Below are 26339 nucleotides of genomic sequence, written 5' to 3' on the forward strand. Positions count from 1 at the left end.
TACCGCACTGTACTGTGTCTGCTGCTAATATATAGACTGGTTGATAAAGAGATAGTATACTCGTAACTAGTATGTATGTATAAAGAAAGAAAAAAAAACCACGGTTAGGTGGTATATACAATTATGGACGGGCTGCCGAGTGCCGACACAGAGGTAGCCACAGCCGTGAACTACCGCACTGTACTGTGTCTGCTGCTAATATATAGACTGGTTGATAAAGAGATAGTATACTCGTAACTAGTATGTATGTATAAAGAAAGAAAAAAAAACCACGGTTAGGTGGTATATACAATTATGGACGGGCTGCCGAGTGCCGACACAGAGGTAGCCACAGCCGTGAACTACCGCACTGTACTGTGTCTGCTGCTAATATAGACTGGTTGATAAAGAGATAGTATACTCGTAACTAGTATGTATGTATAAAGAAAGGAAAAAAAACCACGGTTAGGTGGTATATACAATTATGGACGGGCTGCCGAGTGCCGACACAGAGGTAGCCACAGCCGTGAACTGCCGCACTGTACTGTGTCTGCTGCTAATATAGACTGGTTGATAAAGAGATAGTATACTCGTAACTAGTATGACTATAAAGAAAGAAAAAAAAAACCACGGTTAGGTGGTATATACAATTATGGACGGGCTGCCGAGTGCCGACACAGAGGTAGCCACAGCCGTGAACTACCGCACTGTACTGTGTCTGCTGCTAATATAGACTGGTTGATAAAGAGATAGTATACTACTAATATTATATATACTGGTGGTCAGGTCACTGGTCACTAGTCACACTGGCAGTGGCACTCCTGCAGCAAAAGTGTGCACTGTTTAATTTTAATATAATATTATGTACTCCTGGCTCCTGCTATAACCTATAACTGGCACTGCAGTGCTCCCCAGTCTCCCCCACAATTATAAGCTGTGTGAGCTGAGCACAGTCAGATATATATATATACATTGATGCAGCACACTGGGCTGAGCAGTGCACACAGATATGGTATGTGACTGAGTCACTGTGTGTATCGTTTTTTTCAGGCAGAGAACGGATATATTAAATAAAACAAACAACTGCACTGTCTGGTGGTCACTGTGGTCGTCAGTCACTAAACTCTGCACTCTCTTCTACAGTATCACAGCCTCGGGTCAATCTCTCTCTCTCTCTCTCAACCCTAATCTAAATGGAGAGGACGCCAGCCACGTCCTCTCCCTATCAATCTCAATGCACGTGTGAAAATGGCGGCGACGCGCGGCTCCTTATATAGAATCCGAGTCTCGCGAGAATCCGACAGCGTCATGATGACGTTCGGGCGCGCTCGGGTTAACCGAGCAAGGCGGGAGGATCCGAGTCTGCTCGGACCCGTGAAAAAAACATGAAGTTCGTGCGGGTTCGGATTCAGAGAAACCGAACCCGCTCATCTCTAGTCCTTTCTACACTTTACCACTCTCCACCGGTATTATTATTTCTCCGCTCTCAAGTTCTACATTTCAGTTCATATTTCATCGCTCCCAAGTTCATTTATTATTTAACTGGTTCCAGCCAGTATCCACTACGTGCTAACAACAGTCAGGTTCCAGCCAGTATCCACAGCAGCTGTTTTATCTTCAGCAACCCAGCTTTTCCTGGAACACCAGCTGGCACAATCCTGGGTTATCTCCATTGCTACAGTCGGGCCTGGTAAGGACTTTCCATCTAGAAGATCATAAGAACTATCTCACACTACCAGTGCCCTGTGGCTCCTGCCATCCTGTAGTACCCAGGAACTGTATTTATTCTTTGCTGACTTTTACGTTTTCTTTTACTGCTGCTGTGTTGCGGAGTTGTCATAATAAACATCATTGACTTTTATCCAAGTTGTCGTGGTCACGCCTTCGGGCATTTATTATTTATGTTACTTACATGTCCAGGGGTCTGATACAACCTCCCAGGTTCCGGTACATCTCAGCCCCTACAACTGAGGCTGCCTCCCGTCAGCTCAGGCCCTCAGTTGTGACAGCTTCCCCTTGCTATAAACATGGTTTGTACTCTTTTCCATGTGCTCCCAGATCTTTCAAACAATTAGTGTGGTCAAGAAAGTTCTGTTTGAAAAGAAACAAACATTTACTGTCATTTCTATGCAAATGAGCTTACATTAAAGCACACTCGTTCTATCTTTAAACCGATAAAATAAAACCCCAATAAGATGGGGCATGCAAAAATTGAGATAAAACTCAGTTTTGCTCCTCTCCACGGAAATCTTTAGTAAAAGGCGAAAGATTTGTTCGTTCTGAAGAGAAACCACAGCATGACCAAGATTCTACCTGTCGCCTGAGTGCCATGCCAGCAGTCCTCATTCAGCTCAAAGTGAGCACCAACTTTGAAAGAAAGAAAGCAGATTTCTCACCAGGCTTCCCCTTGCTATAAACATGGTTTGTACTCTTTTCCATGTGCTCCCAGATCTTTCAAGCAATTAGTATAGTCAAGAAAGTTCTGTTTGAAAAGAAACAAACATTTACTGTCATTTCTATGCAAATGAGCTTACATTAAAGCACACTCGTTCTATCTTTAAACTGATAAAAGAAACCCCAATAAGACGGGGCATGCAAAAATTGAGATAAAACTCAGTTTTGCTCCTCTCCACGGAAATCTTTAGTAAAAGGCGAAAGATTTGTTCGTTCTGAAGAGAAACCAGAGCATGACCAAGATTCCACCTGTCGCCTGAGTGCCATGCCAGCAGTCCTCATTCAGCTCAAAGTGAGCACCCAATTTGAAAGAAAGAAAGCAGATTTCTCACCAGGCTTCCCCTTGCTATAAGCATGGTTTGTACTCTTTTCCATGTGCTCCCAGATCTTTCAAGCAATTAGTATGGTCAAGAAAGTTCTGCTTGAAAAGAAACAGGCATTTATTGTCATTGTTATGCAAATAAACTTACATTAAAGCTAACAAGAAAGCACACTCGTTCTGTCTTTAATCCGATAAAAGAAACCCCAATAATATGGGGCATGCAAAAATTGAGATAAAACTCAGTTTTGCTCCTCTCCACGGAAATCTTTAGTAAAAGGCGAAAGATTTGTTCGTTCTGAAGAGAAACCAGAGCATGACCAAGATTCCACCTGTCGCCTGAGTGCCGTGCCAGCAGTCCTCATTCAGATCAAAGTGAGCGCCCAATTTGAAAGAAAGCAGATTTCTCACCTGTCTTCTCCTTGCTATAAGCATGGTTTGTACTGTATTCCATGTGCTCCCAGATCTTTCAAGCAAGTAGCATGGTCAAGAAAGTTCTGTTTGAAAAGAAACAAACATTTACTGTCATTTCTATGCAAATGAGCTTACATTAAAGCACACTCATTCTATCTTTAAACCGATAAAAGAAACCCCAAAAAGATGGGGCATGCAAAAATTGAGATAAAACTCGGTTTTGCTCCTCTCCACGGAAATCTTTAGTAAAAGGCGAAAGATTTGTTCGTTCTGAAGAGAAACCAGAGCATGACCAAGATTTTTATCTGAAAATATGTGTTCTCCCTGCAGTTGTTGTCCCCAGATGAGAGTTCCCTTGTGCTGCCTCAGTTGAATCTCCTTTACTTGACAGGGGGATGCTCGAGCAGCGACCCTCCCCAGCTCTAGCCCAACTCCTACTTACCTGCCAGGTGAGATACTATGATCATGAAGGTGCTTCTCCCAGGGCAAGGCTCACCCATTGCACTCTGGGTGTGCTGCTTCTGCGTTTTCCCCAAATGTGGGAAACTTGACTGCATAATTTGTGTTTCCCCTGGTCGGCTCTCGTATAATTCAGATCTCTTTGTCTCAGGTCTCTCTCCAGCCTAGTTTGCTGTCTGTTTCCACTTCTCTTTTCTTGAGCCGCTCCCTTCTATGCCCTTGCGCACTATCCTGACTTCTCCCGTCTGCTTACTTCGTGCCTTCCAACGCACAATGCAAACTACAGGTAGTGCTGCAGGGCCCACACCCTTTTACTTGCCTTACAGAGCGTCTCTGGAGCAGTTACAGTGCCCAGCTGCTGCAAGAAATCAGCTTGAATGCTTCAGGGGCTGGGGCATAGCCAACATGAGCCCCACACCGAAGGAGGGTGGAGGTGTGTAATGCGAACTAGGGGTCATCCAAGCGCCGCAAAAGGCCGCCATGCCCTGCACGCCCCTTGTCTCTTTTCATATGCAGACGAGGGTTGAAGCCAACTTTGACCCACTGTTTGGATGACATCACCATATGCAAATCCATCTGCTGCAGGCCTTCCCCCAGGAATGCTTGCACTAGTTGTTGCATTTGGTTTGTTGTTTGGGGGTGCTTCAGTATTAGGCAGCCTTCTGCCCTCCCATGTTCATCTGAAAATATGTGATCTCCCTGCAGTTGTTGTCCCCAGATGAGAGTTCCCTTGTGCTGCCTCAGTTGAATCTCCTTTACTTGACAGAGATGTGCCTGAGCAGCGGCCCTCCCCAGCCCTATCCCAAATCATACTTATTTTGCATAGGCGATACCATGGTCATGAAGATTGTTCTCCCAGGGTGAGGTTCATTCATTGCATTCTGGGTATGCTGACCCCTGTGATTTCCCCAAATGTGGGAAACTCGACTGCATTATTTGTGGTAGTGGGGGACTGTGTTTGTGCTTTCCTCTGGTCAGCTCTGGTAAAAATCAGATTTCTTTATATCAGATCTTCCTCTAGCCTTGTTCTTCTTTCGAGAGTTCCCTTGTGCTGCCTCAGTTGGATCTCTTTCACTTGAGAGGGGGGTGCCCGAGCAGCGACCCTCCCCAGCTCTAGCCCAACTCCTACTTACCTGCCAGGTGAGATACTATGATCATGGAGGTGCTTCTCCCAGGGCAAGGCTCACCCATTGCACTCTGGTTGTGCTGCCCCTGCGATTTCCCCAAATGTGGGAAACTTGACTGCATAATTTGTGTTTCCCTTGGTCATCTCTCGTATAATTCAGATCTCTTTGTCTCAGGTCTCTCTCCAGCCTAGTTTGCTGTCTGTTTCCACTTCTCTTTTCTTGAGCCGCTCCCTTCTATGCCCTTGCGCACTATCCTGACTTCTCCCGTCTGCTTACTTCGTGCCTTCCAATGCACAATGCAAACTACAGGTAGTGCTGCAGGGCCCACACCCTTTTACTTGCCTTACAGAGCAGCTCTGGAGCAGTTACAGTGCCCAGCTGCTGCAAGAAATCAGCTTGAATGCTTCAGGGGCTGGGGCATAGCCAACATGAGCCCCACACCGAAGGAGGGTGGAGGTGTGTAATGCGAACTAGGGGTCATCCAAGCGCCGCAAAAGGCCGCCATGCCCTGCACGCCCCTTTTCTCTTTTCATATGCAGACGAGGGTTGAAGCCAACTTTGACCCACTGCTTGGATGGCATCACCATATGCAAATCCATCTGCTGCAGGCCTTCCCCCAGGAATGCTTGCACTAGTTGTTGCATTTGGTTTGTTGTTTGGGGGTGCTTCAGTATTAGGCCCTCCCATGTTCATCTGAAAATATGTGTTCTCCCTGCAGTTGTTGTCCCCAGATGAGAGTTCCCTTGTGCTGCCTCAGTTGAATCTCCTTTACTTGAAAGAGATGTGCCTGAGCAGCGGCCCTCCCAAGCCCTATCCCAAATCATACTTATTTTGCATAGGAGAGACCATGGTCTTGAAGATTGTTCTCCCAGGGTGAGGTTCATTCATTGCATTCTGGGTATGCTGACCCCTGTGATTTCCCCAAATGTGGGAAACTCAACTGCATTATTTGTGGTAGTGGGGGACTGTGTTTGTGCTTTCCTCTGGTCAGCTCTGGTAAAAGTCAGATTTCTTTGTTTCAGATCTTCCTCTAGCCTTGTTCTTCTTTCGAGAGTTCCCTTGTGCTGCCTCAGTTGGATCTCCTTCACTTGACAGGGGGGTGCCCGTGCAGCGACTCTCCCCAGCTCTAGCCCAACTTCTACTTACCTGCCAGGTGAGATACTATAATCATGAAGGTGCTTCTCCCAGGGCAAGGCTCACCCATTGCACTCTGGATGTGCTGCCCCTGCGATTTCCCCAAATGTGGGAAACTTGACTGCATAATTTGTGTTTCCCCTGGTCGGCTCTCGTATAATTCAGATCTCTTTGTCTCAGGTCTCTCTCCAGCCTAGTTTGCTGTCTGTTTCCACTTCTCTTTTCTTAAGTGCCTTCCAATGCACAATGCAAACTACAGGTAGTGCTGCAGGGCCCACACCCTTTTACTTGCCGTACAGAGCAGCTCTGGAGCTGTTACAGTGCCCAGCTGCTGCAAGAAATCAGCTTGAATGCTTCAGGGGCTGGGGCATAGCAAACATGAGCCCCACACCGAAGGAGGGTGGGGGTGTTTAATGCGAACTAAGGGTCATCCAAGCGCCGCAAAAGGCCGCCATGCCCTGCATACCCCTTTTCTTTTTTCATATGCAGATAAGGGTTCCAGCCAACTTTGGCCCACTGCTTGGATGACATCACCGTATGCAAATCCGTCTTCTGCAGAACTTCCCCCAGGAATGCTTGTACTAGTTGTTGCATTTGGTTTGTTGTTTGGGGGTGCTTCAGTATTAGGCAGCCTTCTGCCCTCCCATGTTCATCTGAAAATATGTGTTCTCCCTGCAGTTGTTGTCCCCAGATGGGAGTTCCCTTGTGCTGCCTCAGTTGAATCTCCTTTACTTGACAGAGATGTGCCTGAGCAGCGGCCCTCCCCAGCCCTATCCCAAATCATACTTATTTTGCATAGGAGATACCATGGACATGAAGATTGTTCTCCGAGGGTGAGGTTCATTCATTGCATTTTGGGTATGCTGACCCCTGTGATTTCCCCAAATGTGGGAAACTCGACTGCATTATTTGTGGTAGTGGGGGACTGTGTTTGTGCTTTCCTCTGGTCAGCTCTGGTAAAAATCAGATTTCTTTATATCAGATCTTCCTCTAGCCTTGTTCTTCTTTCGAGAGTTCCCTTGTGCTGCCTCAGTTGGATCTCTTTCACTTGAGAGGGGGGTGCCCGAGCAGCGACCCTCCCCAGCTCTAGCCCAACTCCTACTTACCTGCCAGGTGAGATACTATGATCATGAAGGTGCTTCTCCCAGGGCAAGGCTCACCCATTGCACTCTGGTTGTGCTGCCCCTGCGATTTCCCCAAATGTGGGAAACTTGACTGCATAATTTGTGTTTCCCTTGGTCATCTCTCGTATAATTCAGAACTCTTTGTCTCAGGTCTCTCTCCAGCCTAGTTTGCTGTCTGTTTCCACTTCTCTTTTCTTGAGCCGCTCCCTTCTATGCCCTTGCGCACTATCCTGACTTCTCCCGTCTGCTTACTTCGTGCCTTCCAACGCACAATGCAAACTACAGGTAGTGCTGCAGGGCCCACACCCTTTTACTTGCCTTACAGAGCAGCTCTGGAGCAGTTACAGTGCCCAGCTGCTGCAAGAAATCAGCTTGAATGCTTCAGGGGCTGGGGCATAGCCAACATGAGCCCCACACCGAAGGAGGGTGGAGGTGTGTAATGCGAACTAGGGGTCATCCAAGCGCCGCAAAAGGCCGCCATGCCCTGCACGCCCCTTTTCTCTTTTCATATGCAGACGAGGGTTGAAGCCAACTTTGACCCACTGCTTGGATGGCATCACCATATGCAAATCCATCTGCTGCAGGCCTTCCCCCAGGAATGCTTGCACTAGTTGTTGCATTTGGTTTGTTGTTTGGGGGTGCTTCAGTATTAGGCCCTCCCATGTTCATCTGAAAATATGTGTTCTCCCTGCAGTTGTTGTCCCCAGATGAGAGTTCCCTTGTGCTGCCTCAGTTGAATCTCCTTTACTTGAAAGAGATGTGCCTGAGCAGCGGCCCTCCCAAGCCCTATCCCAAATCATACTTATTTTGCATAGGAGAGACCATGGTCTTGAAGATTGTTCTCCCAGGGTGAGGTTCATTCATTGCATTCTGGGTATGCTGACCCCTGTGATTTCCCCAAATGTGGGAAACTCAACTGCATTATTTGTGGTAGTGGGGGACTGTGTTTGTGCTTTCCTCTGGTCAGCTCTGGTAAAAGTCAGATTTCTTTGTTTCAGATCTTCCTATAGCCTTGTTCTTCTTTCGAGAGTTCCCTTGTGCTGCCTCAGTTGGATCTCCTTCACTTGACAGGGGGGTGCCCGTGCAGCGACTCTCCCCAGCTCTAGCCCAACTTCTACTTACCTGCCAGGTGAGATACTATAATCATGAAGGTGCTTCTCCCAGGGCAAGGCTCACCCATTGCACTCTGGATGTGCTGCCCCTGCGATTTCCCCAAATGTGGGAAACTTGACTGCATAATTTGTGTTTCCCCTGGTCGGCTCTCGTATAATTCAGATCTCTTTGTCTCAGGTCTCTCTCCAGCCTAGTTTGCTGTCTGTTTCCACTTCTCTTTTCTTAAGTGCCTTCCAATGCACAATGCAAACTACAGGTAGTGCTGCAGGGCCCACACCCTTTTACTTGCCGTACAGAGCAGCTCTGGAGCTGTTACAGTGCCCAGCTGCTGCAAGAAATCAGCTTGAATGCTTCAGGGGCTGGGGCATAGCAAACATGAGCCCCACACCGAAGGAGGGTGGGGGTGTTTAATGCGAACTAAGGGTCATCCAAGCGCCGCAAAAGGCCGCCATGCCCTGCATACCCCTTTTCTTTTTTCATATGCAGATGAGGGTTCCAGCCAACTTTGGCCCACTGCTTGGATGACATCACCGTATGCAAATCCGTCTTCTGCAGAACTTCCCCCAGGAATGCTTGTACTAGTTGTTGCATTTGGTTTGTTGTTTGGGGGTGCTTCAGTATTAGGCAGCCTTCTGCCCTCCCATGTTCATCTGAAAATATGTGTTCTCCCTGCAGTTGTTGTCCCCAGATGGGAGTTCCCTTGTGCTGCCTCAGTTGAATCTCCTTTACTTGACAGAGATGTGCCTGAGCAGCGGCCCTCCCCAGCCCTATCCCAAATCATACTTATTTTGCATAGGAGATACCATGGACATGAAGATTGTTCTCCGAGGGTGAGGTTCATTCATTGCATTTTGGGTATGCTGACCCCTGTGATTTCCCCAAATGTGGGAAACTCGACTGCATTATTTGTGGTAGTGGGGGACTGTGTTTGTGCTTTCCTCTGGTCAGCTCTGGTAAAAATCAGATTTCTTTATATCAGATCTTCCTCTAGCCTTGTTCTTCTTTCGAGAGTTCCCTTGTGCTGCCTCAGTTGGATCTCTTTCACTTGAGAGGGGGGTGCCCGAGCAGCGACCCTCCCCAGCTCTAGCCCAACTCCTACTTACCTGCCAGGTGAGATACTATGATCATGAAGGTGCTTCTCCCAGGGCAAGGCTCACCCATTGCACTCTGGTTGTGCTGCCCCTGCGATTTCCCCAAATGTGGGAAACTTGACTGCATAATTTGTGTTTCCCTTGGTCATCTCTCGTATAATTCAGAACTCTTTGTCTCAGGTCTCTCTCCAGCCTAGTTTGCTGTCTGTTTCCACTTCTCTTTTCTTGAGCCGCTCCCTTCTATGCCCTTGCGCACTATCCTGACTTCTCCCGTCTGCTTACTTCGTGCCTTCCAACGCACAATGCAAACTACAGGTAGTGCTGCAGGGCCCACACCCTTTTACTTGCCTTACAGAGCAGCTCTGGAGCAGTTACAGTGCCGAGCTGCTGCAAGAAATCAGCTTGAATGCTTCAGGGGCTGGGGCATAGCCAACATGAGCCCCACACCGAAGGAGGGTGGAGGTGTGTAATGCGAACTAGGGGTCATCCAAGCGCCGCAAAAGGCCGCCATGCCCTGCACGCCCCTTTTCTCTTTTCATATGCAGACGAGGGTTGAAGCCAACTTTGACCCACTGCTTGGATGGCATCACCATATGCAAATCCATCTGCTGCAGGCCTTCCCCCAGGAATGCTTGCACTAGTTGTTGCATTTGGTTTGTTGTTTGGGGGTGCTTCAGTATTAGGCAGCCTTCTGCCCTCCCATGTTCATCTGAAAATATGTGTTCTCCCTGCAGTTGTTGTCCCCAGATGAGAGTTCCCTTGTGCTGCCTCAGCTGAATCTCCTTTACTTGACAGAGATGTGCCTGAGCAGCGGCCCTCCCCAGCCCTATCCCAAATCATACTTATTTTGCATAGGAGAGACCATGGTCTTGAAGATTGTTCTCCCAGGGTGAGGTTCATTCATTGCATTCTGGGTATGCTGACCCCTGTGATTTCCCCAAATGTGGGAAACTCAACTGCATTATTTGTGGTAGTGGGGGACTGTGTTTGTGCTTTCCTCTGGTCAGCTCTGGTAAAAGTCAGATTTCTTTGTTTCAGATCTTCCTCTAGCCTTGTTCTTCTTTCGAGAGTTCCCTTGTGCTGCCTCAGTTGGATCTCCTTCACTTGACAGGGGGATGCCCGTGCAGCGACTCTCCCCAGCTCTAGCCCAACTTCTACTTACCTGCCAGGTGAGATACTATAATCATGAAGGTGCTTCTCCCAGGGCAAGGCTCACCCATTGCACTCTGGATGTGCTGCCCCTGCGATTTCCCCAAATGTGGGAAACTTGACTGCATAATTTGTGTTTCCCCTGGTCGGCTCTCGTATAATTCAGATCTCTTTGTCTCAGGTCTCTCTCCAGCCTAGTTTGCTGTCTGTTTCCACTTCTCTTTTCTTAAGCCGCTCCATTCTATGGCCTTGCGCACTATCCTTACTTCTCCCGTCTGCTTACTTTGTGCCTTCCAATGCACAATGCAAACTACAGGTAGTGCTGCAGGGCCCACACCCTTTTACTTGCCGTACAGAGCAGCTCTGGAGCAGTTACAGTGCCCAGCTACTGCAAGAAATCAGCTTGAATGCTTCAGGGGCTGGGGCATAGCCAACATGAGCCCCACACCGAAGGAGGGTGGAGGTGTTTAATGCGAACTAGGGGTCATCCAAGTGCCGCAAAAGGCCGCCATGCCCTGCACGCCCCTTTTCTCTTTTCATATGCAGACGAGGGTTGAAGCCAACTTTGACCCACTGCTTTGGATGACATCACCATATGCAAATCCATCTGCTGCAGGCCTTCCCCCAGGAATGCTTGCACTAGTTGTTGCATTTGGTTTGTTGTTTGGGGGTGCTTCAGTATTAGGCAGCCTTCTGCCCTCCCATGTTCATCTGAAAATATGTGTTCTCCCTGCAGTTGTTGTCCCCAGATGAGAGTTCCCTTATGCTGCCTCAGTTGAATCTCCTTTACTTGACAGAGATGTGCCTGAGCAGCGGCCCTCCCCAGCCCTATCCCAAATCATACTTATTTTGCATAGGAGAGACCATGGTCATGAAGATTATTCTCCCAGTGTGAGGTTCATTCATTGCATTCTGGGTATGCTGACCCCTGTGATTTCCCCAAATGTGGGAAACTCGACAGCATTAATTGTGGTAGTGGGGGACTGTGTTTGTGTTTTCCTCTGGTCAGCTCTGGTAAAAGTCAGATTTCTTTGTCTCAGATCTTCCTCTAGCCTTGTTCTTCTTTCGAGAATTCCCTTGTGCTGCCTCAGTTGGATCTCCTTCACTTGACAGGGGGGGTACCCGAGCAGCGACCCTCCCCAGCTCTAGCCCAACTCCTACTTACCTGCCAGGTGAGATACTATGATCACGTAGGTGCTTCTCCCAGGGCAAGGCTCACCCATTGCACTCTGGGTGTGCTGCTCCTGCGATTTCCCCAAATGTGGGAAACTTGACTGCATAATTTGTGTTTCCCCTGGTCGGCTCTCGTATAATTCAGATCTCTTTGTCTCAGGTCTCTCTCCAGCCTAGTTTGCTGTCTGTTTCCACTTCTCTTTTCTTAAGCCGCTCCATTCTATGGCCTTGCGCACTATCCTTACTTCTCCCGTCTGCTTACTTTGTGCCTTCCAATGCACAATGCAAACTACAGGTAGTGCTGCAGGGCCCACACCCTTTTACTTGCCGTACAGAGCAGCTCTGGAGCTGTTACAGTGCCAAGCTGCTGCAAGAAATCAGCTTGAATGCTTCAGGGGCTGGGGCATGGCCAACATGAGCCCCACACCGAAGGAGGGTGGGGGTGTTTAATGCGAACTAAGGGTCATCCAAGCGCCGCAAAAGGCCGCCATGCCCTGCATACCCCTTTTCTCTTTTCATATGCAGATGAGGGTTCCAGCCAACTTTGGCCCACTGCTTGGATGACATCACCGTATGCAAATCCGTCTTCTGCAGACCTTCCCCCAGGAATGCTTGTACTAGTTGTTGCATTTGGTTTGTTGTTTGGGCGTGCTTCAGTATTAGGCAGCCTTCTGCCCTCCCATGTTCATCTGAAAATATGTGTTCTCCCTGCAGTTGTTGTCCCCAGATGAGAGTTCCCTTGTGCTGCCTCAGTTGAATCTCCTTTACTTGACAGAGATGTGCCTGAGCAGCGGCCCTCCCCAGCCCTATCCCAAATCATACTTATTTTGCATAGAAGATACCATGGTCATAAAGATTGTTCTCCCAGGGTGAGGTTCATTCATTGCATTCTGGGTATGCTGACCCCTGTGATTTCCCCAAATGTGGGAAACTCAACTGCATTATTTGTGGTAGTGGGGGACTGTTTTTGTGTTTTCCTCTGGTCAGCTCTGGTAAAAGTCAGATTTCTTTGTCTCAGATCTTACTCTAGCCTTGTTCTTCTTTCGAGAGTTCCATTGTGCTGCCTCAGTTTGATCTCCTTCACTTGACAGGGTGGTACCCGAGCAGCGACCCTCCCCAGCTCTAGCCCAACTCCTACATACCTGCCAGGTGAGATACTATGATCATGAAGGTGCTTCTCCCAGGGCAAGGCTCACCCATTGCACTCTGGGTGTGCTGCTCCTGCGATTTCCCCAAATGTGGGAAACTTGACTGCATAATTTGTGTTTCCCCTGGTCGGCGCTCGTATAATTCAGATCTCTTTGTCTCAGGTCTCTCTCCAGCCTAGTTTGCTGTCTGTTTCCACTTCTGTTTTCTTGAGCCGCTCCCTTCTATGCCCTTGCGCACTATCCTGACTTCTCCCGTCTGCTTACTTTGTGCCTTCCAACGCACAATGCGAACTACAGGTAGTGCTGCAGGGCCCACACCCTTTTACTTGCCGTACAGAGCAGCTCTGGAGCTGTTACAGTGCCCAGCTGCTGCAAGAAATCAGCTTGAATGCTTCAGGGGCTGGGGCATAGCCAACATGAGCCCCACACCGAAGGAGGGTGGAGGTATTTAATGCGAACTAGGGGTCATCCAAGCACCGCAAAAGGCCGCCATGCCCTGCATAACCCTTTTCTCTTTTCATATGCAGATGAGGGTTCCAGCCAACTTTGGCCCACTGCTTGGATGACATCACCGTATGCAAATCCGTCTTCTGCAGACCTTCTCCCAGGAATGCTTGCACTAGTTGTTACATTTGGTTTGTTGTTTGGGGGTGCTTCAGTATTAGGCAGCCTTCTGCCCTCCCATGTTCATCTGAAAATATGTGTTCTCCCTGCAGTTGTTGTCCCCAGATGAGAGTTCCCTTGTGCTGCCTCAGTTGAATCTCCTTTACTTGACAGAGATGTGCCTGAGCAGCGGCCCTCCCCAGCCCTATCCCAAATCATACTTATTTTGCATAGGAGATACCATGGTCATTAAGATTGTTCTCCCAGGGTGAGGTTCATTCATTGCATTCTGGGTATGCTGACCCCTGTGATTTCCCCAAATTGGGAAACTCGACTGCATTATTTGTGGTAGTGGGGGACTGTGTTTGTGCTTTCCTCTGGTCAGCTCTGGTAAAATACAGATTTCTTTGTCTCAGATCTTCCTCTAGCCTTGTTCTTTTTTCGAGAGTTTCCTTGTGCTGCCTCAGTTGGATCTCCTTCACTTGACAGGGGGGTGCCCGAGCAGCGACCCTCCCCAGCTCTAGCCCAACTCCTACTTACCTGCCAGGTGAGATACTATGATCAGGAAGGTGCTTCTCCCAGGGCAAGGCTCACCCATTGCACTCTGGGTGTGCTGCTCCTACGATTTCCCCAAATGTGGGACACTTGACTGCACAATTTGTGTTTCCTCTAGTTGGCTACTCGTATAATTCAGATCTCTTTGTCTCAGGTCTCTCTCCAGCCTAGTTTGCTGTCTGTTTCCACTTCTCTTTTCTTGAGCCCCTGCCTTCTATGCCCTTGTGCACTCTCCTGACTTCTCCTGTCTGCTTACTTTGTGCCTTCCAACGCACAATGCGAACTACAGGTAGTGCTGCAGGGCCCACACCCTTTTACTTGCCTTACAGAGCAGCTCTGGAGCTGTTACAGTGCCCAGCTGCTGCAAGAAATCAGCTTGAATACTTCAGGGGCTGGGGCATAGCCAACATGAGCCCCACACCGAAGGAGAATGGAGGTGTTTAATGCGAACTAGGGGTCATCCAAGCACCGCAAAAGGCCGCCATGCCCTGCATAACCCTTTTCTCTTTTCATATGCAGATGAGGGTTCCAGCCAACTTTGGCCCACTGCTTGGATGACATCACCGTATGCAAATCCGTCTTCTGCAGACCTTCTCCCAGGAATGCTTTTACTAGTTGTTGCATTTGGTTTGTTGTTTGGGGGTGCTTCAGTATTAGGCAGCCTTCTGCCCTCCCATGTTCATCTGAAAATATGTGTTCTCCCTGCAGTTGTTGTCCCCAGATGAGAGTTCCCTTGTGCTGCCTCAGTTGAATCTCCTTTACTTGACAGAGATGTGCCTGAGCAGCGGCCCTCCCCAGCCCTATCCCAAATCATACTTATTTTGCATAGGAGATACCATGGTCATGAAGATTGTTCTCCCAGGGTTAGGTTCATTCATTGCATTCTGGGTATGCTGACCCCTGTGATTTCCCCAAATGTGGGAAACTCAACTGCATTATTTGTGGTAGTGGGGGACTGTGTTTGTGCTTTCCTCTGGTCAGCTCTGGTAAAAGTCAGATTTCTTTGTCTCAGATCTTCCTCTAGCCTTGTTCTTCTTTCGAGAGTTCCCTTGTGCTGCCTCAGTTGGATCTCCTTCACTTGACAGGGGGGTGCCCGAGCAGCGACCCTCCCCAGCTCTAGCCCAACTCCTACTTACCTGCCAGGTGAGATACTATGATCATGTAGGTGCTTCTCCCAGGGCAAGGCTCACCCATTGCACTCTGGGTGTGCTGCCCCTGCGATTTCCCCAAATGTGGGAAACTTGACTGCATAATTTGTGTTTCCCCTGGTCGGCTCTCATATAATTCAGATCTCTTTGTCTCAGGTCTCTCTCCAGCCTAGTTTGCTGTCTGTTTCCACTTCTTTTTTCTTGAGCCCCTCCCTTCTATACCCTTGTGGACTCTCCTGACTTCTCCTCCTGTCTGCTTACTTTGTGCCTTCCAACGCACAATGCAAACTACAGGTAGTGCTGCAGGGCCCACACCCTTTTACTTGCCTTTCAGAGCAGCTCTGGAGCTGTTACAGTGCCCAGCTGCTGCAAGAAATCAGCTTGAATGCTTCAGGGGCTGGGGCATAGCCAACATGAGCCCCACACCGACGGAGGGTGGAGGTGTTTAATGCGAACTAAGGGTCATCCAAGCACCGCAAAAGGCCACCATGCCCTGCATACCCCTTTTCTCTTTTCATATGCAGATGAGGGTTCCAGCCAACTTTGGCCCACTGCTTGGATGACATCACCGTATGCAAATCCGTCTTCTGCAGACCTTCCCCCAGGAATGCTTGTACTAGTTGTTGCATTTGGTTTGTTGTTTGGGGTGCTTCAGTATTAGGCAGCCTTCTGCTCTCCCATGTTTATCTGAAAATATGTGTTCTCCCTGCAGTTGTTGTCCCCAGATGAGAGTTCCCTTGTGCTGCCTCAGTTGAATCTCCTTTACTTGACAGAGATGTGCCTGAGCAGCGGCCCTCCCCAGCCCTATCCCAAATCATACTTATTTTGCATAGGAGATACCATGGTCATGAAGATTGTTCTCCCAATGTGAGGTTCATTCATTGCATTCTGGGTATGCTGACCCCTGTGATTTCCCCAAATGTGGGAAACTCGACTGCATTATTTGTGGTAGTGGGGGACTGTGTTTGTGCTTTCCTCTGGTCAGCTCTGGTAAAAGTCAGATTTCTTTGTCTCAGATCTTCCTCTTGCCTTGTTCTTTTTTTGAGAGTTTCCTTGTGCTGCCTCAGTTGAATCTCCTTCACTTGACAGGGGGGTGCCCGAGCAGCGACCCTCCCCAGCTCAAGCCCAACTCCTACTTACCTGCCAGGTGAGATACTATGATCAGGAAGGTGCTTCTCCCAGGGCAAGGCTCACCCATTGCACTCTGGGTGTGCTGCTCCTACGATTTCCCCAAATGTGGGAAACTTGACTGCATAATTTGTGTTTCCCTTGGTCATCTCTCGTATAATTCAGATCTCTTTGTCTCAGGTCTCTCTCCAGCCTAGTTTGCTGTCTGTTTCCACTTCTCTTTTCTTGAGCCGCTCCCTTCTATGCCCTTGCGCACTATCCTGACTTCTCCCGTCTGCTTACTTCGTGCCTTCCAACGCACAATGCAAACTACAGGTAGTGCTGCAGGGCCCACACCCTTTTACTTGCCTTACAGAGCAGCTCTGGAGCAGTTACAGTGCCCAGCTGCTGCAAGAAATCAGCTTGAATGCTTCAGGGGCTGGGGCATAGCCAACATGAGCCCCACACCGAAGGAGGGTGGAGGTGTGTAATGCGAACTAGGGGTCATCCTAGCGCCGCAAAAGGCCGCCATGCCCTGCACGCCCCTTTTCTCTTTTCATATGCAGACGAGGGTTGAAGCCAACTTTGACCCACTGCTTGGATGGCATCACCATATGCAAATCCATCTGCTGCATGCCTTCTCCCAGGAATGCTTGCACTAGTTGTTGCATTTGGTTTGTTGTTTGGGGGTGCTTCAGTATTAGGCAGCCTTCTGCCCTCCCATGTTCATCTGAAAATATGTGTTCTCCCTGCAGTTGTTGTCCCCAGATGAGAGTTCCCTTGTGCTGCCTCAGTTGAATCTCCTTTACTTGACAGAGATGTGCCTGAGCAGCGGCCCTCCCCAGCCCTATCACAAATCATACTTATTTTGCATAGGAGATACCATTATCATGAAGATTGTTCTCCCAGGGTGAGGTTCATTCATTGCATTCTGGGTATGCTGACCCCTGTGATTTCCCCAAATGTGGGAAACTCGACTGCATTATTTGTGGTAGTGGGGGACTGTGTTTGTGCTTTCCTCTGGTCAGCTCTGGTAAAAGTCAGATTTCTTTGTCTCAGATCTTCCTCTAGCCTTGTTCTTTTTTCGAGAGTTTCCTTGTGCTGCCTCAGTTGGATCTCCTTCACTTGGCAGGGGGGTGCCCGAACAGCGACCCTCCCCAGCTCTAGCCCAACTCCTACTTACCTGCCAGGTGAGATACTATGATCAGGAAGGTGCTTCTCCCAGGGCAAGGCTCACCCATTGCACTCTGGGTGTGCTGCTCCTACGATTTCCCCAAATGTGGGAAACTTGACTGCATAATTTGTGTTTCCCTTGGTCATCTCTCGTATAATTCAGATCTCTTTGTCTCAGGTCTCTCTCCAGCCTAGTTTGCTGTCTGTTTCCACTTCTCTTTTCTTGAGCCGCTCCCTTCTATGCCCTTGCGCACTATCCTGACTTCTCCCGTCTGCTTACTTCGTGCCTTCCAACGCACAATGCAAACTACAGGTAGTGCTGCAGGGCCCACACCCTTTTACTTGCCTTACAGAGCAGCTCTGGAGCTGTTACAGTGCCCAGCTGCTGCAAGAAATCAGCTTGAATGCTTCAGTGGCTGGGGCATAGCCAACATGAGCCCCACACCGAAGGAGGGTGGAGGTGTTTAATGCGAACTAGGGGTCATCCAAGCACCGCAAAAGGCCGCCATGCCCTGCACACCCCTTTTTTATTTTCATATGCAGACGAGGGTTGAAGCCAACTTTGACCCACTGCTTGGATGACATCACCATATGCAAATCCATCTGTGGCAGGCCTTCCCCCAGGAATGCTTGCACTAGTTGTTGCATTTGGTTTGTTGTTTGGGGGTGCTTCAGTATTAGGCAGCCTTCTGCCCTCCCATGTTCATCTGAAAATATGTGTTCTCCCTGCAGTTGTTGTCCCCAGATGAGAGTTCCCTTATGCTGCCTCAGTTGAATCTCCTTTACTTGACAGAGATGTGCCTGAGCAGCGGCCCTCCCCAGCCCTATCCCAAATCATACTTATTTTGCATAGGAGAGACCATGGTCATGAAGATTATTCTCCCAGTGTGAGGTTCATTCATTGCATTCTGGGTATGCTGACCCCTGTGATTTCCCCAAATGTGGGAAACTCGACAGCATTAATTGTGGTAGTGGGGGACTGTGTTTGTGTTTTCCTCTGGTCAGCTCTGGTAAAAGTCAGATTTCTTTGTCTCAGATCTTCCTCTAGCCTTGTTCTTCTTTCGAGAATTCCCTTGTGCTGCCTCAGTTGGATCTCCTTCACTTGACAGGGGGGGTACCCGAGCAGCGACCCTCCCCAGCTCTAGCCCAACTCCTACTTACCTGCCAGGTGAGATACTATGATCACGTAGGTGCTTCTCCCAGGGCAAGGCTCACCCATTGCACTCTGGGTGTGCTGCTCCTGCGATTTCCCCAAATGTGGGAAACTTGACTGCATAATTTGTGTTTCCCCTGGTCGGCTCTCGTATAATTCAGATCTCTTTGTCTCAGGTCTCTCTCCAGCCTAGTTTGCTGTCTGTTTCCACTTCTCTTTTCTTAAGCCGCTCCATTCTATGGCCTTGCGCACTATCCTTACTTCTCCCGTCTGCTTACTTTGTGCCTTCCAATGCACAATGCAAACTACAGGTAGTGCTGCAGGGCCCACACCCTTTTACTTGCCGTACAGAGCAGCTCTGGAGCTGTTACAGTGCCAAGCTGCTGCAAGAAATCAGCTTGAATGCTTCAGGGGCTGGGGCATGGCCAACATGAGCCCCACACCGAAGGAGGGTGGGGGTGTTTAATGCGAACTAAGGGTCATCCAAGCGCCGCAAAAGGCCGCCATGCCCTGCATACCCCTTTTCTCTTTTCATATGCAGATGAGGGTTCCAGCCAACTTTGGCCCACTGCTTGGATGACATCACCGTATGCAAATCCGTCTTCTGCAGACCTTCCCCCAGGAATGCTTGTACTAGTTGTTGCATTTGGTTTGTTGTTTGGGCATGCTTCAGTATTAGGCAGCCTTCTGCCCTCCCATGTTCATCTGAAAATATGTGTTCTCCCTGCAGTTGTTGTCCCAAGATGAGAGTTCCCTTGTGCTGCCTCAGTTGAATCTCCTTTACTTGACAGAGATGTGCCTGAGCAGCGGCCCTCCCCAGCCCTATCCCAAATCATACTTATTTTGCATAGGAGATACCATGGTCATAAAGATTGTTCTCCCAGGGTGAGGTTCATTCATTGCATTCTGGGTATGCTGACCCCTGTGATTTCCCCAAATGTGGGAAACTCAACTGCATTATTTGTGGTAGTGGGGGACTGTTTTTGTGTTTTCCTCTGGTCAGCTCTGGTAAAAGTCAGATTTCTTTGTCTCAGATCTTACTCTAGCCTTGTTCTTCTTTCGAGAGTTCCATTGTGCTGCCTCAGTTTGATCTCCTTCACTTGACAGGGTGGTACCCGAGCAGCGACCCTCCCCAGCTCTAGCCCAACTCCTACATACCTGCCAGGTGAGATACTATGATCATGAAGGTGCTTCTCCCAGGGCAAGGCTCACCCATTGCACTCTGGGTGTGCTGCTCCTGCGATTTCCCCAAATGTGGGAAACTTGACTGCATAATTTGTGTTTCCCCTGGTCGGCGCTCGTATAATTCAGATCTCTTTGTCTCAGGTCTCTCTCCAGCCTAGTTTGCTGTCTGTTTCCACTTCTGTTTTCTTGAGCCGCTCCCTTCTATGCCCTTGCGCACTATCCTGACTTCTCCCGTCTGCTTACTTTGTGCCTTCCAACGCACAATGCGAACTACAGGTAGTGCTGCAGGGCCCACACCCTTTTACTTGCCGTACAGAGCAGCTCTGGAGCTGTTACAGTGCCCAGCTGCTGCAAGAAATCAGCTTGAATGCTTCAGGGGCTGGGGCATAGCCAACATGAGCCCCACACCGAAGGAGGGTGGAGGTATTTAATGCGAACTAGGGGTCATCCAAGCACCGCAAAAGGCCGCCATGCCCTGCATAACCCTTTTCTCTTTTCATATGCAGATGAGGGTTCCAGCCAACTTTGGCCCACTGCTTGGATGACATCACCGTATGCAAATCCGTCTTCTGCAGACCTTCTCCCAGGAATGCTTGCACTAGTTGTTACATTTGGTTTGTTGTTTGGGGGTGCTTCAGTATTAGGCAGCCTTCTGCCCTCCCATGTTCATCTGAAAATATGTGTTCTCCCTGCAGTTGTTGTCCCCAGATGAGAGTTCCCTTGTGCTGCCTCAGTTGAATCTCCTTTACTTGACAGAGATGTGCCTGAGCAGCGGCCCTCCCCAGCCCTATCCCAAATCATACTTATTTTGCATAGGAGATACCATGGTCATGAAGATTGTTCTCCCAGGGTGAGGTTCATTCATTGCATTCTGGGTATGCTGACCCCTGTGATTTCCCCAAATTGGGAAACTCGACTGCATTATTTGTGGTAGTGGGGGACTGTGTTTGTGCTTTCCTCTGGTCAGCTCTGGTAAAATACAGATTTCTTTGTCTCAGATCTTCCTCTAGCCTTGTTCTTTTTTCGAGAGTTTCCTTGTGCTGCCTCAGTTGGATCTCCTTCACTTGACAGGGGGGTGCCCGAGCAGCGACCCTCCCCAGCTCTAGCCCAACTCCTACTTACCTGCCAGGTGAGATACTATGATCAGGAAGGTGCTTCTCCCAGGGCAAGGCTCACCCATTGCACTCTGGGTGTGCTGCTCCTACGATTTCCCCAAATGTGGGACACTTGACTGCATAATTTGTGTTTCCTCTAGTTGGCTACTCGTATAATTCAGATCTCTTTGTCTCAGGTCTCTCTCCAGCCTAGTTTGCTGTCTGTTTCCACTTCTCTTTTCTTGAGCCCCTGCCTTCTATGCCCTTGTGCACTCTCCTGACTTCTCCTGTCTGCTTACTTTGTGCCTTCCAACGCACAATGCGAACTACAGGTAGTGCTGCAGGGCCCACACCCTTTTACTTGCCTTACAGAGCAGCTCTGGAGCTGTTACAGTGCCCAGCTGCTGCAAGAAATCAGCTTGAATACTTCAGGGGCTGGGGCATAGCCAACATGAGCCCCACACCGAAGGAGAATGGAGGTGTTTAATGCGAACTAGGGGTCATCCAAGCACCGCAAAAGGCCGCCATGCCCTGCATAACCCTTTTCTCTTTTCATATGCAGATGAGGGTTCCAGCCAACTTTGGCCCACTGCTTGGATGACATCACCGTATGCAAATCCGTCTTCTGCAGACCTTCTCCCAGGAATGCTTTTACTAGTTGTTGCATTTGGTTTGTTGTTTGGGGGTGCTTCAGTATTAGGCAGCCTTCTGCCCTCCCATGTTCATCTGAAAATATGTGTTCTCCCTGCAGTTGTTGTCCCCAGATGAGAGTTCCCTTGTGCTGCCTCAGTTGAATCTCCTTTACTTGACAGAGATGTGCCTGAGCAGCGGCCCTCCCCAGCCCTATCCCAAATCATACTTATTTTGCATAGGAGATACCATGGTCATGAAGATTGTTCTCCCAGGGTTAGGTTCATTCATTGCATTCTGGGTATGCTGACCCCTGTGATTTCCCCAAATGTGGGAAACTCAACTGCATTATTTGTGGTAGTGGGGGACTGTGTTTGTGCTTTCCTCTGGTCAGCTCTGGTAAAAGTCAGATTTCTTTGTCTCAGATCTTCCTCTAGCCTTGTTCTTCTTTCGAGAGTTCCCTTGTGCTGCCTCAGTTGGATCTCCTTCACTTGACAGGGGGGTGCCCGAGCAGCGACCCTCCCCAGCTCTAGCCCAACTCCTACTTACCTGCCAGGTGAGATACTATGATCATGTAGGTGCTTCTCCCAGGGCAAGGCTCACCCATTGCACTCTGGGTGTGCTGCCCCTGCGATTTCCCCAAATGTGGGAAACTTGACTGCATAATTTGTGTTTCCCCTGGTCGGCTCTCATATAATTCAGATCTCTTTGTCTCAGGTCTCTCTCCAGCCTAGTTTGCTGTCTGTTTCCACTTCTTTTTTCTTGAGCCCCTCCCTTCTATACCCTTGTGGACTCTCCTGACTTCTCCTCCTGTCTGCTTACTTTGTGCCTTCCAACGCACAATGCAAACTACAGGTAGTGCTGCAGGGCCCACACCCTTTTACTTGCCTTTCAGAGCAGCTCTGGAGCTGTTACAGTGCCCAGCTGCTGCAAGAAATCAGCTTGAATGCTTCAGGGGCTGGGGCATAGCCAACATGAGCCCCACACCGACGGAGGGTGGAGGTGTTTAATGCGAACTAAGGGTCATCCAAGCGCCGCAAAAGGCCGCCATGCCCTGCATACCCCTTTTCTCTTTTCATATGCAGATGAGGGTTCCAGCCAACTTTGGCCCACTGCTTGGATGACATCACCGTATGCAAATCCGTCGTCTGCAGACCTTCCCCCAGGAATGCTTGTACTAGTTGTTGCATTTGGTTTGTTGTTTGGGGTGCTTCAGTATTAGGCAGCCTTCTGCTCTCCCATGTTTATCTGAAAATATGTGTTCTCCCTGCAGTTGTTGTCCCCAGATGAGAGTTCCCTTGTGCTGCCTCAGTTGAATCTCCTTTACTTGACAGAGATGTGCCTGAGCAGCGGCCCTCCCCAGCCCTATCCCAAATCATACTTATTTTGCATAGGAGATACCATGGTCATGAAGATTGTTCTCCCAGGGTGAGGTTCATTCATTGCATTCTGGGTATGCTGACCCCTGTGATTTCCCCAAATGTGGGAAACTCGACTGCATTATTTGTGGTAGTGGGGGACTGTGTTTGTGCTTTCCTCTGGTCAGCTCTGGTAAAAGTCAGATTTCTTTGTCTCAGATCTTCCTCTAGCCTTGTTCTTTTTTTGAGAGTTTCCTTGTGCTGCCTCAGTTGAATCTCCTTCACTTGACAGGGGGGTGCCCGAGCAGCGACCCTCCCCAGCTCAAGCCCAACTCCTACTTACCTGCCAGGTGAGATACTATGATCAGGAAGGTGCTTCTCCCAGGGCAAGGCTCACCCATTGCACTCTGGGTGTGCTGCTCCTACGATTTCCCCAAATGTGGGAAACTTGACTGCATAATTTGTGTTTCCCTTGGTCATCTCTCGTATAATTCAGATCTCTTTGTCTCAGGTCTCTCTCCAGCCTAGTTTGCTGTCTGTTTCCACTTCTCTGTTCTTGAGCCGCTCCCTTCTATGCCCTTGCGCACTATCCTGACTTCTCCCGTCTGCTTACTTCGTGCCTTCCAACGCACAATGCAAACTACAGGTAGTGCTGCAGGGCCCACACCCTTTTACTTGCCTTACAGAACAGCTCTGGAGCAGTTACAGTGCCCAGCTGCTGCAAGAAATCAGCTTGAATGCTTCAGGGGCTGGGGCATAGCCAACATGAGCCCCACACCGAAGGAGGGTGGAGGTGTGTAATGCGAACTAGGGGTCATCCAAGCGCCGCAAAAGGCCGCCATGCCCTGCACGCCCCTTTTCTCTTTTCAGATGCAGACGAGGGTTGAAGCCAACTTTGACCCACTGCTTGGATGGCATCACCATATGCAAATCCATCTGCTGCATGCCTTCTCCCAGGAATGCTTGCACTAGTTGTTGCATTTGGTTTGTTGTTTGGGGGTGCTTCAGTATTAGGCAGCCTTCTGCCCTCCCATGTTCATCTGAAAATATGTGTTCTCCCTGCAGTTGTTGTCCCCAGATGAGAGTTCCCTTGTGCTGCCTCAGTTGAATCTCCTTTACTTGACAGAGATGTGCCTGAGCAGCGGCCCTCCCCAGCCCTATCACAAATCATACTTATTTTGCATAGGAGATACCATTATCATGAAGATTGTTCTCCCAGGGTGAGGTTCATTCATTGCATTCTGGGTATGCTGACCCCTGTGATTTCCCCAAATGTGGGAAACTCGACTGCATTATTTGTGGTAGTGGGGGACTGTGTTTGTGCTTTCCTCTGGTCAGCTCTGGTAAAAGTCAGATTTCTTTGTCTCAGATCTTCCTCTAGCCTTGTTCTTTTTTCGAGAGTTTCCTTGTGCTGCCTCAGTTGGATCTCCTTCACTTGGCAGGGGGGTGCCCGAACAGCGACCCTCCCCAGCTCTAGCCCAACTCCTACTTACCTGCCAGGTGAGATACTATGATCAGGAAGGTGCTTCTCCCAGGGCAAGGCTCACCCATTGCACTCTGGGTGTGCTGCTCCTACGATTTCCCCAAATGTGGGAAACTTGACTGCATAATTTGTGTTTCCCTTGGTCATCTCTCGTATAATTCAGATCTCTTTGTCTCAGGTCTCTCTCCAGCCTAGTTTGCTGTCTGTTTCCACTTCTCTTTTCTTGAGCCGCTCCCTTCTATGCCCTTGCGCACTATCCTGACTTCTCCCGTCTGCTTACTTCGTGCCTTCCAACGCACAATGCAAACTACAGGTAGTGCTGCAGGGCCCACACCCTTTTACTTGCCTTACAGAGCAGCTCTGGAGCTGTTACAGTGCCCAGCTGCTGCAAGAAATCAGCTTGAATGCTTCAGGGGCTGGGGCATAGCCAACATGAGCCCCACACCGAAGGAGGGTGGAGGTGTTTAATGCGAACTAGGGGTCATCCAAGCACCGCAAAAGGCCGCCATGCCCTGCACACCCCTTTTTTATTTTCATATGCAGACGAGGGTTGAAGCCAACTTTGACCCACTGCTTGGATGACATCACCATATGCAAATCCATCTGTGGCAGGCCTTCCCCCAGGAATGCTTGCACTAGTTGTTGCATTTGGTTTGTTGTTTGGGGGTGCTTCAGTATTAGGCAGCCTTCTGCCCTCCCATGTTCATCTGAAAATATATGTTCTCCCTGCAGTTGTTGTCCCAAGATGAGAGTTCCCTTGTGCTGCCTCAGTTGAATCTCCTTTACTTGACAGAGATGTGCATGAGCAGCGGCCCTCCCCAGCCCTATTCCAAATCATACTTATTTTGCATAGGAGATACCATGGTCATGAAGATTTTTCTCCCAGGGTGAGGTTCATTCATTGCATTTTGGGTATGCTGACCGCTGTGATTTCCCCAAATGTGGGAAACTTGACTGCATTATTTGTGTTAGTGGGAGACTGTGTTTGTGCTTTCCTCTGGTCAGCTCTGGTAAAAGTCAGATTTCTTTGTCTCAGATTTTCCTTTAGCCTTATTCTTCTTTCGAGAGTTCCCTTGTGCTGCCTCAGTTTGATCTCCTTCACTTTACAGGGGGGTACACGAGCAGCGACCCTCCCCAGCTCTAGCCCAACTCCTACTTACCTGCCAGGTGAGATACTATGATCATGAAGGTGCTTCTCCCAGGGCAAGGCTCACCCATTGTACTCTGGGTGTGCTGCTCCTGCGATTTCCCCAAATGTGGGAAACTTGACTGCATAATTTGTGTTTCCCCTGGTCGGCTCTCGTATAATTCAGATCTCTTTGTCTCAGGTCTCTCTCCAGCCTAGTTTGCTGTCTGTTTCCACTTCTCTTTTCTTCAGCCGCTCCCTTCTATACCCTTGTGCACTATCCTGACTTCTCCTCCCGTCTGCTTACTTTGTGCCTTCCAATGCACAATGCAAACTACAGGTAGTGCTGCAGGGCCCACACCCTTTTACTTGCCTTACAGAGCAGCTCTGGAGCTGTTACAGTGCCCAGCTGCTGCAAGAAATCAGCTTGAATGCTTCAGGGGCTGGGGCATAGCCAACATGAGCCCCACACCGAAGGAGGGTGGAGGTGTTTAATGCAAACTAGGGGTCAGACAAGCGCCGCAAAAGGCCACCATGCCCTGCACGCCCCTTTTCTGTTTTCATATGCAGACGAGGGTTGAAGCCAACTTTGACCCACTGCTTGGATGACATCACCATATGCAAATCCATCTGCGGCAGGCCTTCCCCCAGGAATGCTTGCACTAGTTGTTGCATTTGGTTTGTTGTTTGGGGGTGTTTCAGTATTAGGCAGCCTTCTGCCCTCCCATGTTTATCTGAAAATATGTGTTCTCCCTGCAGTTGTTGTCCCCAGATGAGAGTTCCCTTGTGCTGCCTCAGTTGAATCTCCTTAACTTGACAGAGATGTGCCTGAGCAGCGGCCCTCCCCAGCTCTATCCCAAATCATACTTATTTTGCATAGGAGATACCATGGTCATGAAGATTATTCTCCCAGGGTGAGGTTCATTCATTGCATTCTGGGTATGCTGACCCCTGTGATTTCCCTTAATGTGGGAAACTTGACTGCTTTATTTGTGGTAGTGGGGGACTGTGTTTGTGTTTTCCTCTGGTCAGCTCTGGTA

General features: G+C 49.2%; 38 non-coding genes and 6 pseudogenes across 38 annotated transcripts; 40 read left to right on the forward strand and 4 right to left on the reverse strand.

Moving 5' to 3' along the window:
* Positions 1-2162: 2162 nt before the first annotated feature.
* On the reverse strand, positions 2163-2278 carry LOC135028739 (U5 spliceosomal RNA). Its single transcript, XR_010224972.1, has one exon. It is a non-coding gene; the product is annotated as a U5 spliceosomal RNA (small nuclear RNA).
* A 274-nt stretch (positions 2279-2552) lies between these two features.
* On the reverse strand, positions 2553-2668 carry LOC135028730 (U5 spliceosomal RNA). The gene has a single exon (XR_010224963.1). It is a non-coding gene; the product is annotated as a U5 spliceosomal RNA (small nuclear RNA).
* A 286-nt stretch (positions 2669-2954) lies between these two features.
* LOC135028726 (U5 spliceosomal RNA) lies at positions 2955-3070 on the reverse strand. Its single transcript, XR_010224960.1, has one exon. It is a non-coding gene; the product is annotated as a U5 spliceosomal RNA (small nuclear RNA).
* A 270-nt stretch (positions 3071-3340) lies between these two features.
* Positions 3341-3456, reverse strand: LOC135028727 (U5 spliceosomal RNA). The gene has a single exon (XR_010224961.1). It is a non-coding gene; the product is annotated as a U5 spliceosomal RNA (small nuclear RNA).
* A 144-nt stretch (positions 3457-3600) lies between these two features.
* On the forward strand, positions 3601-3763 carry LOC135028703 (U1 spliceosomal RNA). Its single transcript, XR_010224944.1, has one exon. It is a non-coding gene; the product is annotated as a U1 spliceosomal RNA (small nuclear RNA).
* A 671-nt stretch (positions 3764-4434) lies between these two features.
* LOC135028551 (U1 spliceosomal RNA) lies at positions 4435-4598 on the forward strand. Its single transcript, XR_010224812.1, has one exon. It is a non-coding gene; the product is annotated as a U1 spliceosomal RNA (small nuclear RNA).
* Positions 4599-4750: 152 nt separating this feature from the next.
* LOC135028707 (U1 spliceosomal RNA) lies at positions 4751-4913 on the forward strand. Its single transcript, XR_010224947.1, has one exon. It is a non-coding gene; the product is annotated as a U1 spliceosomal RNA (small nuclear RNA).
* A 661-nt stretch (positions 4914-5574) lies between these two features.
* Positions 5575-5738, forward strand: LOC135028764 (U1 spliceosomal RNA). Its single transcript, XR_010224997.1, has one exon. It is a non-coding gene; the product is annotated as a U1 spliceosomal RNA (small nuclear RNA).
* A 152-nt stretch (positions 5739-5890) lies between these two features.
* LOC135028689 (U1 spliceosomal RNA) lies at positions 5891-6053 on the forward strand. Its single transcript, XR_010224931.1, has one exon. It is a non-coding gene; the product is annotated as a U1 spliceosomal RNA (small nuclear RNA).
* Positions 6054-6668: 615 nt separating this feature from the next.
* Positions 6669-6832, forward strand: LOC135028552 (U1 spliceosomal RNA). The gene has a single exon (XR_010224813.1). It is a non-coding gene; the product is annotated as a U1 spliceosomal RNA (small nuclear RNA).
* Positions 6833-6984: 152 nt separating this feature from the next.
* LOC135028681 (U1 spliceosomal RNA) lies at positions 6985-7120 on the forward strand (annotated as a pseudogene).
* Positions 7121-7808: 688 nt separating this feature from the next.
* Positions 7809-7972, forward strand: LOC135028765 (U1 spliceosomal RNA). The gene has a single exon (XR_010224998.1). It is a non-coding gene; the product is annotated as a U1 spliceosomal RNA (small nuclear RNA).
* Positions 7973-8124: 152 nt separating this feature from the next.
* LOC135028691 (U1 spliceosomal RNA) lies at positions 8125-8287 on the forward strand. The gene has a single exon (XR_010224932.1). It is a non-coding gene; the product is annotated as a U1 spliceosomal RNA (small nuclear RNA).
* A 615-nt stretch (positions 8288-8902) lies between these two features.
* Positions 8903-9066, forward strand: LOC135028553 (U1 spliceosomal RNA). Its single transcript, XR_010224814.1, has one exon. It is a non-coding gene; the product is annotated as a U1 spliceosomal RNA (small nuclear RNA).
* Positions 9067-9218: 152 nt separating this feature from the next.
* LOC135028682 (U1 spliceosomal RNA) lies at positions 9219-9354 on the forward strand (annotated as a pseudogene).
* A 698-nt stretch (positions 9355-10052) lies between these two features.
* On the forward strand, positions 10053-10216 carry LOC135028766 (U1 spliceosomal RNA). The gene has a single exon (XR_010224999.1). It is a non-coding gene; the product is annotated as a U1 spliceosomal RNA (small nuclear RNA).
* A 152-nt stretch (positions 10217-10368) lies between these two features.
* On the forward strand, positions 10369-10531 carry LOC135028692 (U1 spliceosomal RNA). The gene has a single exon (XR_010224933.1). It is a non-coding gene; the product is annotated as a U1 spliceosomal RNA (small nuclear RNA).
* Positions 10532-11203: 672 nt separating this feature from the next.
* Positions 11204-11367, forward strand: LOC135028609 (U1 spliceosomal RNA). Its single transcript, XR_010224866.1, has one exon. It is a non-coding gene; the product is annotated as a U1 spliceosomal RNA (small nuclear RNA).
* A 153-nt stretch (positions 11368-11520) lies between these two features.
* LOC135028661 (U1 spliceosomal RNA) lies at positions 11521-11683 on the forward strand. Its single transcript, XR_010224910.1, has one exon. It is a non-coding gene; the product is annotated as a U1 spliceosomal RNA (small nuclear RNA).
* A 671-nt stretch (positions 11684-12354) lies between these two features.
* Positions 12355-12518, forward strand: LOC135028581 (U1 spliceosomal RNA). Its single transcript, XR_010224840.1, has one exon. It is a non-coding gene; the product is annotated as a U1 spliceosomal RNA (small nuclear RNA).
* Positions 12519-12670: 152 nt separating this feature from the next.
* On the forward strand, positions 12671-12833 carry LOC135028634 (U1 spliceosomal RNA). The gene has a single exon (XR_010224889.1). It is a non-coding gene; the product is annotated as a U1 spliceosomal RNA (small nuclear RNA).
* Positions 12834-13504: 671 nt separating this feature from the next.
* Positions 13505-13667, forward strand: LOC135028779 (U1 spliceosomal RNA). Its single transcript, XR_010225011.1, has one exon. It is a non-coding gene; the product is annotated as a U1 spliceosomal RNA (small nuclear RNA).
* Positions 13668-13819: 152 nt separating this feature from the next.
* LOC135028683 (U1 spliceosomal RNA) lies at positions 13820-13971 on the forward strand (annotated as a pseudogene).
* Positions 13972-14654: 683 nt separating this feature from the next.
* LOC135028660 (U1 spliceosomal RNA) lies at positions 14655-14818 on the forward strand. The gene has a single exon (XR_010224909.1). It is a non-coding gene; the product is annotated as a U1 spliceosomal RNA (small nuclear RNA).
* Positions 14819-14970: 152 nt separating this feature from the next.
* Positions 14971-15112, forward strand: LOC135028677 (U1 spliceosomal RNA; annotated as a pseudogene).
* A 694-nt stretch (positions 15113-15806) lies between these two features.
* LOC135028585 (U1 spliceosomal RNA) lies at positions 15807-15970 on the forward strand. The gene has a single exon (XR_010224844.1). It is a non-coding gene; the product is annotated as a U1 spliceosomal RNA (small nuclear RNA).
* Positions 15971-16122: 152 nt separating this feature from the next.
* LOC135028653 (U1 spliceosomal RNA) lies at positions 16123-16285 on the forward strand. The gene has a single exon (XR_010224902.1). It is a non-coding gene; the product is annotated as a U1 spliceosomal RNA (small nuclear RNA).
* Positions 16286-16956: 671 nt separating this feature from the next.
* Positions 16957-17120, forward strand: LOC135028696 (U1 spliceosomal RNA). The gene has a single exon (XR_010224937.1). It is a non-coding gene; the product is annotated as a U1 spliceosomal RNA (small nuclear RNA).
* A 152-nt stretch (positions 17121-17272) lies between these two features.
* On the forward strand, positions 17273-17435 carry LOC135028654 (U1 spliceosomal RNA). Its single transcript, XR_010224903.1, has one exon. It is a non-coding gene; the product is annotated as a U1 spliceosomal RNA (small nuclear RNA).
* Positions 17436-18106: 671 nt separating this feature from the next.
* On the forward strand, positions 18107-18270 carry LOC135028610 (U1 spliceosomal RNA). The gene has a single exon (XR_010224867.1). It is a non-coding gene; the product is annotated as a U1 spliceosomal RNA (small nuclear RNA).
* A 153-nt stretch (positions 18271-18423) lies between these two features.
* On the forward strand, positions 18424-18586 carry LOC135028662 (U1 spliceosomal RNA). Its single transcript, XR_010224911.1, has one exon. It is a non-coding gene; the product is annotated as a U1 spliceosomal RNA (small nuclear RNA).
* A 671-nt stretch (positions 18587-19257) lies between these two features.
* LOC135028555 (U1 spliceosomal RNA) lies at positions 19258-19421 on the forward strand. The gene has a single exon (XR_010224815.1). It is a non-coding gene; the product is annotated as a U1 spliceosomal RNA (small nuclear RNA).
* Positions 19422-19573: 152 nt separating this feature from the next.
* LOC135028635 (U1 spliceosomal RNA) lies at positions 19574-19736 on the forward strand. The gene has a single exon (XR_010224890.1). It is a non-coding gene; the product is annotated as a U1 spliceosomal RNA (small nuclear RNA).
* Positions 19737-20407: 671 nt separating this feature from the next.
* LOC135028614 (U1 spliceosomal RNA) lies at positions 20408-20570 on the forward strand. The gene has a single exon (XR_010224871.1). It is a non-coding gene; the product is annotated as a U1 spliceosomal RNA (small nuclear RNA).
* Positions 20571-20722: 152 nt separating this feature from the next.
* LOC135028647 (U1 spliceosomal RNA) lies at positions 20723-20874 on the forward strand (annotated as a pseudogene).
* A 683-nt stretch (positions 20875-21557) lies between these two features.
* Positions 21558-21721, forward strand: LOC135028672 (U1 spliceosomal RNA). Its single transcript, XR_010224920.1, has one exon. It is a non-coding gene; the product is annotated as a U1 spliceosomal RNA (small nuclear RNA).
* Positions 21722-21873: 152 nt separating this feature from the next.
* On the forward strand, positions 21874-22015 carry LOC135028678 (U1 spliceosomal RNA; annotated as a pseudogene).
* Positions 22016-22709: 694 nt separating this feature from the next.
* On the forward strand, positions 22710-22873 carry LOC135028603 (U1 spliceosomal RNA). Its single transcript, XR_010224860.1, has one exon. It is a non-coding gene; the product is annotated as a U1 spliceosomal RNA (small nuclear RNA).
* Positions 22874-23025: 152 nt separating this feature from the next.
* On the forward strand, positions 23026-23188 carry LOC135028655 (U1 spliceosomal RNA). Its single transcript, XR_010224904.1, has one exon. It is a non-coding gene; the product is annotated as a U1 spliceosomal RNA (small nuclear RNA).
* Positions 23189-23859: 671 nt separating this feature from the next.
* On the forward strand, positions 23860-24023 carry LOC135028708 (U1 spliceosomal RNA). The gene has a single exon (XR_010224948.1). It is a non-coding gene; the product is annotated as a U1 spliceosomal RNA (small nuclear RNA).
* A 152-nt stretch (positions 24024-24175) lies between these two features.
* LOC135028656 (U1 spliceosomal RNA) lies at positions 24176-24338 on the forward strand. The gene has a single exon (XR_010224905.1). It is a non-coding gene; the product is annotated as a U1 spliceosomal RNA (small nuclear RNA).
* Positions 24339-25009: 671 nt separating this feature from the next.
* On the forward strand, positions 25010-25173 carry LOC135028606 (U1 spliceosomal RNA). Its single transcript, XR_010224863.1, has one exon. It is a non-coding gene; the product is annotated as a U1 spliceosomal RNA (small nuclear RNA).
* Positions 25174-25325: 152 nt separating this feature from the next.
* On the forward strand, positions 25326-25488 carry LOC135028643 (U1 spliceosomal RNA). Its single transcript, XR_010224893.1, has one exon. It is a non-coding gene; the product is annotated as a U1 spliceosomal RNA (small nuclear RNA).
* A 674-nt stretch (positions 25489-26162) lies between these two features.
* LOC135028595 (U1 spliceosomal RNA) lies at positions 26163-26326 on the forward strand. The gene has a single exon (XR_010224852.1). It is a non-coding gene; the product is annotated as a U1 spliceosomal RNA (small nuclear RNA).
* Positions 26327-26339: the final 13 nt, after the last annotated feature.

The sequence above is a fragment of the Pseudophryne corroboree genome, unplaced genomic scaffold (assembly GCF_028390025.1).
Source record: "Pseudophryne corroboree isolate aPseCor3 unplaced genomic scaffold, aPseCor3.hap2 scaffold_480, whole genome shotgun sequence".
Taxonomy (NCBI): domain Eukaryota; kingdom Metazoa; phylum Chordata; class Amphibia; order Anura; family Myobatrachidae; genus Pseudophryne; species Pseudophryne corroboree.